We start from the raw sequence: 12427 nt of genomic DNA on the forward strand, positions 1-12427 counted from the left end.
TGTTTGTTGGGAAATTTTTGTTTACTGATTAAGTTTCTTTGCTGGTTATGGGTCTGTTCAAATTTTCTGTTTCTTTCTGTTTTAGTAGTTTATATGTTTCTAGGAATTTATCCATTTCTTCCAGATTGTCCAATTTGTTGGCATATAATTTTTCATAATATTTTTTTATAATTGTTTGTATTTCTGTGGTGTTGCCTATGATCTCTCCTCTTTCATTCATGATTTTATTTATTTGGGTCCTTTCTCTTTTCTTTTTGATAAGCCTGGGTAGGTGTTTATCACTTTTGTTAATTCTTTCAAAGAACCAGCTCCTAGTTTCATTGATCTGTTCTATGGGTTTTTCTGTTTGTTTCTATGACATTTATTTTGTCCTAATCTTTATTATTTCCCTTCTTCTGATGGTTTTAGGCCTTATTTGCTGTTCTTTTTCTAACACCTTTAGATGTTAGGTTAGGCTGTGTGTTTGAGACTTTTCTTGCTTCTTGAGGTAGCCCTGTATTGCTATATCCCTCTTATGACTGCTTTTGCTGCACCCCAAAGGTTTTAGACTTGTCACGTTTTCATTTTCATTTGCTTATATGTATTTTTAAATTTTCTTTAATTTCCTGGTTAGCCATTCATTCTTTAGTAGGATGTTCTTCAACCTCCATGTATTTGTGGCCTTTCCAAATTTTTTCTTGTGGTTGATTTCAAGTTTCACAGTGTTGTGTTTGGAAAATATACATGGTATCATCTCAATCTTTTTGTATTTGTTGAGGCCTGATTTGTGACCCAGTATTTGATCTATTCTGGAGGGTGTTCCATGTGCATTTAAAGAGAATGTGTATTCTATTGCTTTAAGATGAAATCTTCTGAATATATCAGTTAAGTCCATCTGGTCCAGTGTGTCATTCAAAGCTTTTATTTCCTTGTTGATTTCCTACTTAGATGATCTGTCCATTGATGTAAGTGGGATGTTAAAGTCCCCTACTATTATTAGATTATTATCAATGAGTTTCTTTATGTTTGTCATTAATTGATTTCCATATTTGGTTGCTCCCAAGTTGGGGGCATAAATATTTATAATTGTTAGATCTTGTTGGATAGACCCTTTTATTATTATATCGTGTCCCTCTTCATCTCTTGTTACAGTCTTTAAGATCCAGTTTTTCTAAGTATGGCTACTTTAGGTTTCTTTTGATGTCCATTAGCATGATAAATAGTTCTCTGTCACCTCACTTTCAATCTACAGGTGTCTTTAGGTCTACAATGAGTCTCTTGTAGGCAGCATATAAATGGGCCTTGGGTTTTTATCCATTCTGACACCCTATGTCTTTTGATTAGAGCATTGAGTCCATTTACATTCAGATTAATTATTGATAGATATGAGTTTAGTGCCATTTTATTACTCATTTTGTAATTTCTGGAGGTTTTTTCTTGTTCCTTTCTAGTCTTTGTCACTTTTGTGTTTTCTTTCCCACTCGAAGAGTCTCCTTTAATATTTCTTACAGGGCTGGTTTAGTAGTCAAGAATTCTTTTAGTTTTTGTTTGTCTCTTTATCTCTCCTCCTATTCTGAATGACAGCCTTGCTGGGTAATGTATTCTTTAAGCTGCATATTTTCCCCATTTGGGCAAATTGAATATATCATGTCACTCTCTTCTGGCCTGCCAAATTTCTGAGGATAGATCTGTTGCTAACGTTATTTGTCTTCCCTTATAATTTAGGGATTTATTTTCCCTAGCTGCTTTCAGGATCTTTTCCTTATCTCTCTATTTTGCAAATTTTACTGCAATATATAGTAAGTGTTGGCCTGCTTTTGTTGATTTTGATGGAAGTTCTCTGTGCCTCCTGGATTTGGATGTCTGTTTCCTTCCCCAGATTAGGAAAGTTTTCAGCTATAATTTGCTCAAATAAACCTTCTGTCTCCTTTTCCCTCTTTTCTTCTTCTGGCACTCCTATGATATGAATTATTGCACTTTATGGAGTTGCTGAGTTCCCTAAGTCTACCTTCGTGATCCAGTATTTTTCTTTCCCTCTTATTTTCAGCTTCATTATTTTCCACAGTTTTATCTTCTATGTCACTTATTCATTCCTATGTTTCTTCTATCCTTATGGTCATTATACCAGCCAGTTTTGCATCTTGGTTATAGCATTTTTTCTTTTGGCCTGACTAGTTTTTAGGTCTTTTATCTCTGTAGTAAGGGATTCCCTGGGGTCTTCTATGCTTTTCTCCAGCCCAGCAAGTATCCTTATGATTGTTTTAAATTCTGGCCCAGGCATATTACTTATACCTGTTTCAATTAGATCCCTGACTATGACCTTTTCTTGTTCTTTCTTTTGGGATGAAATACTTCCATCTTGGCATTTTGTCTAGGTCTCTGTCTTCTCTGTGTTAGGAAATCCTGTTATGTTTTCTGCTCCTGGGAGTAATGGCAATATTAAGAAGAGGTCATATACTATCCAGAGCCTGCCACTTCAGGAAGTGTTTCTGATAGATGCTGTATGTGCTCTGTTGTGTTTTGGCTGGTTTTTGTTTTGTTTTGTTTTCCCTCAAGTCACTCCTCTGCAGAATTCTCCTTGCCTGGAGTAGACAGTGTTTGGACCTTGTCCACTGTGTGGTGAGTTTTAACTAGGTGTGTTTTGGTCTGCTTGTTAAAAGAGGCTAGATCTTATTTCCACTGGAACTGAAGGTTTGCAGCACTCTATGGTCAGTAGACTTGTGCAAGTGGGAGTTTGTGCTGATCTTCTGGGGGAGGGGCCCATGGCTGTTCTGGGTCTCAGACACACCTGCCCTAGTAAAAAAGCACCTACAGAGTTCAGGGGTGTGGGGCTTGATGTAAGTGGCTCAAGCCTCCACTATGCTGCTCTCTGAAGTCTATCTGTGCAGCTGGATGGGGGGGAAATGGCATCATCCCGCTCTCTTGTCCCAGAGAGGGGAGTTTGCACCCACTATAATTCAGGAAGCCCCCACAGAAGAGCAAACAATCTCTCCTCGTGTGTCCCAGGCATCCCTCAGATCCCTGCCTGCACCTTGTCTGTGTCTGAGCCATCTACTCACCTGGCAGTGCATTGGTCCTGTATTTTATCTCAGGCAGGCTGGTTGGGTTTTAAAACTCCAAATTTTAGGGATATGGTGTGGCATGGACTCACGCTGATCCTCTGGGGAGAGGGTATTACCTCACTGGCTGGTGTGCCACTTTGTCCCAGAAGGGCAGTCCCAAAAACATGCAAGGGCTTGGAATTTATGGCATAGCACAGCAAAAAGCCAGTGTCCAGGTTAGCCACCTTCAGCAGGCGTTTCTGGTCGCATGTTAATGAATGGGGCAACTCAATGGTGGCCACAGGCACTTTTGTCCCCTGAGAGGCAGTGCTACCTCTCCCAAATGCACTCAAGAAGGGGACCTGTCCCTCCCAGTGCAACCCAGGGGATCCTCAGACCACACTGCCCACCCCCAGGTCTGTCTTCCTTCTCCACAGGAGCACCACTATGCCTGCCAGGCTCCACCCTGGTGATGGTGGGGACTTCTAAAACTTCATATTTTAAGCTCTACTGCTTGTAAAAACTTGTGATAACCTCTCTCATTTTTCAGGTCAGTGGTTTTGGGGAAGTCTTTTTCTTGTGCAGTTCTCTGCATGCTGCTAGCTTCCTCTCTCTCTCCCTCTCCCACTCTCTCTCTCTGTGATCAGAGCTCCCTCCCCTCTACAGCACCCTGATTCTTTTCTCCCCCAAATCACATCTCTGCATTTCCTACCTTCCACAATGTAGCCTTTTTTCTCCCTCTCATTGTGCAGTTTGTTCTCTCATTCCTCAGATCAATTTCTTGGGTGTTCAGAATGATTTGATATTTATCAGCTGTGTTCAAGGGATGAAACAAGCATAGGGTCCCCCTACTACTCTGCCATCTTAACTCTAACAATAAAGATTATCTTCTTTACATACATACTGCATTTACTATATTCTGTGGATGCATAAATAATGTTTTCAAGATTTAGTTTTTTTTAAAAAATAGAGCACTGTAATTGTGTATATAAATGTCCACTAAGCTGTATTTTTTCAGGGCAGAGAAATATTACTTCTTGTAAGGGCACATAGGGTTTCTCCAGATGTGGGTTTGACATTGTAAGGCATAATTGGGTCTGTGGAATGGAATTCTAGCTAGAGAGAAGACATGAGAAAGGACAATAAGCTGGAAACAGGAGAGTGCTGAGGTAATGAAAAGTAGCCAGTTTTGCTCATGCAAAGGATAATGCTGAAAAGCATATTAGGGTCAGAGGACAGAGGACAAGCGTGCGCTTCAGTTTAAGTGCACACTGACATGGTCAATTTAGAGCTACAAGAGGCCTAAGACATAGCACATGGAACTGGATCCCAAAAAAGCCCCAGTCTGGATGTTTGTAGTGTGTTTTTGCTCCAAGTAGGAATGAAGCCTTTGGAATGAAGCTTGATTCCTACTGTGCTTTCAGACCCCACCTCAGTTTCTTAATGGCCTGAAGCACCTGCATCTTTTCTTTGAAGGAAGAACTGCAGCCTAGCATCATTCTATATTCATGGGCCTGAGCAAGATGACCCCTGAATAGGAGAGCTGGGTGCACACCAGACTTCAGTAACAACATTGTCCATTTTGCCTATATACCAGGTATATCCCAGCTAGCTCTTTGTCAGCCTACCTTGCAGAAGGATGTGTATGAGGAGGGTGTGTATGGGTGCAATATGAAATGGGGAAGCACTATGCAAAGGAAAACAGTTTTCCCCTGGACATAAAGAAAGGTACGTGCAAGCCTCTGAGAATTTTTTCCTTAACTCAAACTTTCAAATTAAATTTTGATAAAGAGGTTAGACTCAATTTTTTGGACTATATTAAACACCCCATTATTTTATCACTTAGCCAATTATGTGTTGATTCTTCTTATTTAAACCTTTAGATAACAAGATAAGCTCAGGGAGTGATCTGAAGGAGCTGTAAAATATGAAAAGAAAATAAGTCTAGTATTGCACAAAATTTAATAATATGTAAATAACCAGGAGCTTCTTTGAAAAATGCAATTATTTGGTTACAAAGTATAAAACATCTGAGTATATACCAAGACAATAAAGGAAAATTTAGTGACTACTACAATAATTCAGATATGCTGGTTTTAATAAAGAAGTTTAAACATGGAATGTGCACTTTATTGAACAATCGTACCCTGTGACTAACTTAAAGATTCCACTCCTGAATCCTGATCCTTTTAGGAGTTTGTCAATTATCAAGAGGAAAATAGGCTCATCATCAGTAAAGCCCAGAGATTTAAATCTAATCCAAGAGTGTTTTGATGTTTCATGTCAGGAGGAAAATAGATCTAGATTATTGCCACCAAGAACTGCTTTCTACTACATAAAGCTTTATTCTCTGGTTTTGTTCTAAATAGAAAGCATGATCAGAACATTTTTATAAATGTGCAATGATCCTTTATGAAAAGGAAGTAAGCATGAATAGTTGTGAATGCTTATATTCCGGAAAGAAGCAAGCCTGCAAATAATTATTTTTACTTTGTTATTGTGCACTTCATACCCCTTAATTTGATAGATAATAGACAGAGGCCATATAGGCAAAGCATACTTATTCACAAACTCCATTTCAAATAAAAAAAAAAACTCCACTTAAAACAGATAGGAATAGATTCAGATTATTACATAACAGCTCTGAACAACTATCACAAACTACTTTAAATATAAGTGCATATTTTTTAAAAAAGTTTATCTGAAATTTCTGCAAGTTGAATTTTGCCATTCTATTTGTCATTTCACTGCATGTCCTTTCCATTCAAATATTCGTTGATTCTAGAAAGTATAAGTGTCAGGCTTAAATTCCTGTAATTCTACCTTTAAATTTCTTCCTTTGAAACTTCTTAGAAAAATATTGTATGTCTACTCTGTGTACAAAGATCTGTGATTACAGTTTTTTTTTATAATCCCATTCCTTCAAAACTTCTACTTCTGAATAGAAAGTTACATATAGATAGTTATGGGTATAGATATACAGCTATAAACCTGTTAGGTCCACTGCAGCAATGACCATGTAACAATATAGCCATTTTGTATCAGTGCCAGCTTAATGTTACAAATATGACTTGTGATAATAATAGCCTAGGGACTAATTTACCCTGTGCCAAGCACTGACCAAGTACTTTATGTGAATTATTCATTTAATCTTTATAACAACCCTTGAGATAGGTACTATTTAGTCACCATTTTACAGAGGAGGAAACTGAGACACAAAGAAATTAATTAACACAGTTATGAAGGTGACTTGGGAAGCTACCATTGGAATTCAGATAGTCTACCACTAGAGTCTGAACTCTTAACCACCACATGATGATGCTTATAAAAATCAAACAACTTTAAAAAAAAAGTTGTTATTGAAAACAAAGTACCAGTTGTAAAGCTGCTCCCCCTCCCCTCCGCATTGTTCTATCACCTGCTGACATTAGGCTCTCGTGATGGGGTGTAGGTGTTGCCTGCATGGAGCTCTGGAGTACAAATTCAGCCAAGACTTTAATCTGGTTCCCCCACCTTTTGGCCATGTGAATAAGGTAGGTGATTTTTACATCTCTAAGCTCCAGCTTCCCCATTTATAAAGTGGGAATGGCAAACTACTTCTCAGGGCTGTTGTGAGTTCATGAGATGAACCTTTTGTCAATGAGGCTGGCATGTACTGTTAGCCTTTATCATAGGTAATAGTTATAGCCAGACTTTAGAAAACAATAGAACAACTTTGGATTTATGTGACTGCATTTACTTACTTACCTAGTAACATTAGTTTACCTCAATTGCCATAATTAAATAAATAATTGACAACATTTTTAATTAAGATAATGGAATTCCCACCTATTTCTGTAAAAAATCAGTTTAAATTCCAGTATTTACCATATCAATGCCTCCGACTTAACCCTAGTAAATATATTAGTAATTATGGTTTGGAGTGGTCAGAGTGTAAATAGTGGCAAGATCATCAGGATACTAACATATTGGCAGTAGGGATTGCAGTGGTGACCAGAGCAGGGCAACACTGTTGATTAGTTTATCTCTTACATATTGTATAAGGACATTATAAAAGCAAATGCGATTATTCTAAATGCATTTATAAATCTGAAATGTTTAGTAAATAATGAATATAAATTTTATGCATAAATGTATTTTACACATAAAACATCATATCTATAAAGGGAATGCTAAAGCTTGCAAGTATTAAATAAAAGATAAATTTCTTATATAAATATTCCTCTAGTGAAACACAGGTCTTTAAATATTATTTGATTAGTTCTAATAGAGATTTTCCTCATTCTCGAAGTTAATCCGAGAAAAAATTTTTTCCTGCAATCCTGAATTTGGTTTTCCTTTTTTCTTTCTTGTACTTTAATCATCAGAGGTAGCTTTTGGATAATGGTAAATAATCATTTATTCTTTTTCCCCATGCCACCCAATTGCGGAGGCATTCTGGGTGTCTATCAATTATATATACTTTTGTTATCTATTCATAATACAGTTTATTATACTTCTAATCTTTTTGGTAAATAGTATTGCAGACCTTTTCTAGACTTGTCTATATGCTTCATTTTAAAGATTTTATTTATTTATTCGACAGAGATAGAGACAGCCAGCGAGAGAGGGAACACAAGCAGGGGGAGTGGGAGAGGAAGAAGCAGGCTCATAGCAGAGGAGCCTGATGTGGGACTCGATCCCACAATGCCGGGATCACGCCCTGAGCCGAAGGCAGACGCTTAACCGCTGTGCCAGGCAGGGGCCCCTATATGCTTCATTTTAACATTGGTTTTATAATAGTTGACCTTCAGAAAAAGTCTATAGAAAGTCATCATGTGACTAAATTAAGTTTCATTAGTTTAATTTAGGTTCAAATACTCCTTATTCATGTAACATTTTGTTCTAATTGCATCTTTCCAAGTCTGCTTATCCTGGAAGCAGAATCTTTACTTCTATATTGAGTAGACTCAGGCAAGATATTCTGTACATAGCAATACTTAGAAGGGTACTCTAATTTGAGACTTTATGAAGACAAAAAAAATTAATTGAAAATGATTGAACTCACATTATACAATAAGAATTATTTATACTTTATAATACAATTAACTTAGGCATAGTTACATTCAACAAAATACACATAATGCTTCTTCACTAAGGGTAAAAACTTTAAAGAGGCCTTGTATCATGTTGAATGGCTTTAGTGTATGGATTAAAAATGTCTTCTTCCAGGTTTTTGCTGTTTTTTTTCTGATTCCCACAGTGATCTATTAGTTGTATGAAGATATCTATTCCTCCCCACCCCTTATTAATTTTTACTGGATTCCCAATCTCTATCTGAAATTGCTGAAAGTCCAAACTTTCAAGCAATCACCAACTGATGTCTAAAAGCTTTTCTTATCTCTAAAATGCCCTGAAAATATTTTCTGTCTCCAGTTTTGCCTATACGTCAGTTTGCAGTCTCTAATGTGAGGCCCCCAAGGTCCCATCAGTCAGCCTTCATCAGAAATCCCAAGTCGGTGCCTTGTCCTTAGCAGTCTCTGTGGTGGTGATAGGAATAAGGAACGCTGTTTGTAACTGCTTGTTTTTGTTTCATTCCATGTTTTATTCCATGTGAATTTGGATTTTTTAAAAAATTTCCATAGATACATGGATTCCATAATATTTCTTATGAAATTTTAATAAGACTTTTTTTCTGGCTATAATCAATATCACCATTTTACAAAACTAGAAATGCCTTCAACAAGGACAATACCAGAACTGCAGTTCTTTGTACTTATGGATACCAAGTTTTTCCAATACAGCGACCATTAAAATGTGCTCATTCTATTCTGTGTTCTTTTCCCCAAAACAGTCTAATGGACTCCATTAACTGTGACAAAACCTCATTCTGTGTTTTTAATGACATTTTAGTTACCATTCTAAAATCAGGTTGAAAATGACCTCCATTAAATTCAATTCAAAATTTTTATTGACAAATAATAATATGCCATCAAATAATAAATGAGGAAAATAGACTTCATTAGTCATAGTATGAAGATAAAATTCTGACTGAAACTTTTGAAGGCAAAGAGAATACCTACATCATTTAACTAAAAAATGGAAAGTATAATTATTTTGTAACATATTTGGTAAATATATTGTTTAATCTAAAAATAAAATGTGAAAAGAAAGTTTTGGTCAATTACTTAAATTACTTTTGGATAATTACTTAAATTTCAGAATAATTTTAAATGGAAATTTGATTCTATACATGTAAATAAAAATGTATACATTGTAAATTTCTGATAATCATGGCAATAACTGACATATATATAATTTAAGCAAATGCCCATTATTTATTCAATAGACTCGTTTTAGAAAATGTGCATTAAAATGCTCCATGACTTAAATATTGGTAAATATTTTTTATTAGCCTTGAGATTTCTAAGTGGATAATAAGAGAAAACTGAAGGGATTGAATCTTTATGCATTGTTAATGTAAAAACTTTTCTTGAGAGAAAAATGTAATCCAAAAATATTATATCAACTTGTCTACCTTAGTAAAGACAACACACTTTGGTCAAGGGGCATTACAATAAATATCAATTTTTGTTCTGCGGTCCTGATTATTGTAATGTTGAACTTACGGCTAACTACATACTAGCTGCAGGAGATAGGCAGAGTTTGCTTTACTGAGAAAATCTCTGATATCAAGTATTTGTTTCCATTTACCTCTTTCTTATTGAACTAAAATGAAGAATCTTCAGCTCTATGACCTCCTGGGCTCTGTGACACTTCTTTTTCAAAAATTAATTAGTGAATCAAAGGCTGAATCAGCCTTCTTCCAAGCAATTTTCTTGCTCTTCAGAAAGTTAACTTCTCTACTCTCATTATCCATGTCCTTTGCCTTGTCAGCAGCATTTAAAACATTATCCATTATTTCTGCATCACTAGCACAATGTCAGTGGGAGGGGGCGAGACCCTTTTTGCGGAGCTCAGCCCAGTGGCAGGGTTAATCAGACTGGCAGGATCAGGGGTGTCAAACAATCCAACAGGGAGACAATCGGGGATCTGGGTTGAGTTATTAGGTGCCGTTGGAAACAAAGAGATGGAGAACTGTCAGTAGAGCTGAGCAAGCAGTGAACAACATCAGGATACAGGATATGGGATCCAGGCTTCAAAAATTGTCTCTAAGATAAAATAATGAGTATCTAGTAAATATATTAATAGAACAAATGGAAGCCTGTTTAAAGATCAAGATTAGGGTCAGAACCTCAGTTCAGGTCCCAGAACAGAACAAAATAGGATCATAGGGACGGATTACCTGCTGGAAAAGGGTGTCTGGTCTTTTCATTCAACCTGTCAATGCTGAGGATTCTCCTACATCAGAGATCTCCTGACAGAATCATCTGCCTTCCCCAGTCTCCTTGCCCTTCTAAATGATACAGATCTGCTTTGTGCTTTTGCACTGCCTTTACTTCCAATACGATATTTGTCACCAATTTATGCTCTTCCTCACATTTTAACTATTTTATTTATTTTATTTTATTTTATTTCAAGATGTTTCAAAAGATGAAAATTTTTCATTGACATTATTTCCAGACAATCCCAGAAACTTCATAGCAAGTGACAATTCTTAACTTTTAACTTTTAAAAGAATTAATACAAAAAAGATTACAAAAATAAAAAATAATGTTATATTTAATGAATACATAAAAAGTGTATATTTCTCTGAATATATAACAGTAACAAAATCTGGATTGTGATTGCCTAAAGGGAGGGAGAGGCATGAGACTGAGGAGCAAAACAGTGGTCTTTAGCTGTACAATATTTTTAAGAAGAAAAAATGTGAGACAAATACAAGAAAACATTACTATTTTAATTTTTGTTGGCAGACACATGGGCTTTTGTTTTGTCTTCCTTAGCAGGTTTCTTGAACTTTAAATTAGAGTATGTGTGAGAAGTGAGAAATAGAAAAAAAGAGAAAATGAGAAATAAATGATAACCCCTTCCTCCTTTAATTTTTTCTTAAATTAATTAAATGCTGTATTCTGTCTCTCTGAGAATTTGGTTTCAGTTTTCCATCTGTCCTGACTCTTGCCATCTGCCCACTACTGATTTTGGCTTCATTCTGCTACATTCTTTGAAGCTCATCTCAACCTATTCCTGTGAATTATAGATAGGAAAATGACCAAAAACCAGAAAACACAGAGAACCATGTACGCAAGTATGGAAACCATCAAAGAAGGGGCAAATGCAGGATTAGGCTGACAGTGACCTTGGTCTTCTAAACAAGCCTGTCTGAAAGATAGAGGGTAAGGACGTGATGAGGAGCTCACTGACTGCCTAGTATAATGACATTCTCCATGTAAGAGTGGGGTTGGATAAGAGTGAGGTTGGTTTGGGGCAAAGGTAGACAGGAGATTTGGGAAGGAATCAGAGGAGTTATTTCAAGTGATAAACAGTTTGGGACAGGATGATGAAATGAGGCATGAATGCAGATGATGATAGATAGATAGAAAGAAACATATAGATATGCATTTTTGTATATACTAATGTTAATTAAATGAATGAATAAATGACACAATAAATTTATATGAAATCACTCTCAACCAGATAAATCAAGTGAAGATTGAGCAGAACAAGGAAAATCATATTTTTAAGTGGGTGAATGTTATTAAATAAGGAAAATTTAAATAACTCTTCACTACCCTCCTCCAACACATAGACACACACACACACACACACACACACACACACACACACCCCTTGGTGGGAAGGTATATCAGAATCTGGGCAGGAAAGAAAATATGAAGTGGTGAACCTCTCTCTCACCTCTTTTCAGGTGGTTCTGGGGTATGCATTTTTGTCTTCACCATTGAGAATGGCTACTCTTGGGGCACCCGGGTGGCTCAGTTGGTTAAGCGTCTCCCTTCAGCTCAGGTCATGATCTTGAGGTCTTGGGATCAAGGCTTACATTGGGCTCCATGCTCAGCGGGGAGTCTGCTTCTCCCTCTGCTCGCCCCACCTCTCTCTCTCTTTTTCTGTCTCAGATAAATTAATTAATTAATTAATAAAAAAGAGAATGGCTACTCTTAAAATCATTTGCATTTGCAAAACTCACGATTTTATCTGATGGAATATTGCATGTAAGAATAGTCAAACTAAACTTACTCTCTTAAAAATTAGGAAGACAATTCCTGAAAAAATGCTAAGTTCAAATGTGGTATCATAAATAGACTGAACTCACTGGCATTGTAAAACTATTCAGGGTCTAGATTGCATTCAGAAATGAGTTTTCTGAAAAGAGCACAAAATTATATTTCAGCTTCATGGTTTATTCATTCTTTTTGATGGACTATAGTAGCTTTCTAATGTTGTGTCTGTATTTAAAGTGACAAAATTGTAGTTGGGAAAAAATCATGGCTTATTCAAATGCATTTGCT

Source organism: Ursus maritimus, unplaced genomic scaffold, assembly GCF_017311325.1.
Source record: "Ursus maritimus isolate PB19 unplaced genomic scaffold, ASM1731132v1 scaffold_13, whole genome shotgun sequence".
In the NCBI taxonomy this organism is placed as follows: Eukaryota; Metazoa; Chordata; class Mammalia; order Carnivora; family Ursidae; genus Ursus; species Ursus maritimus.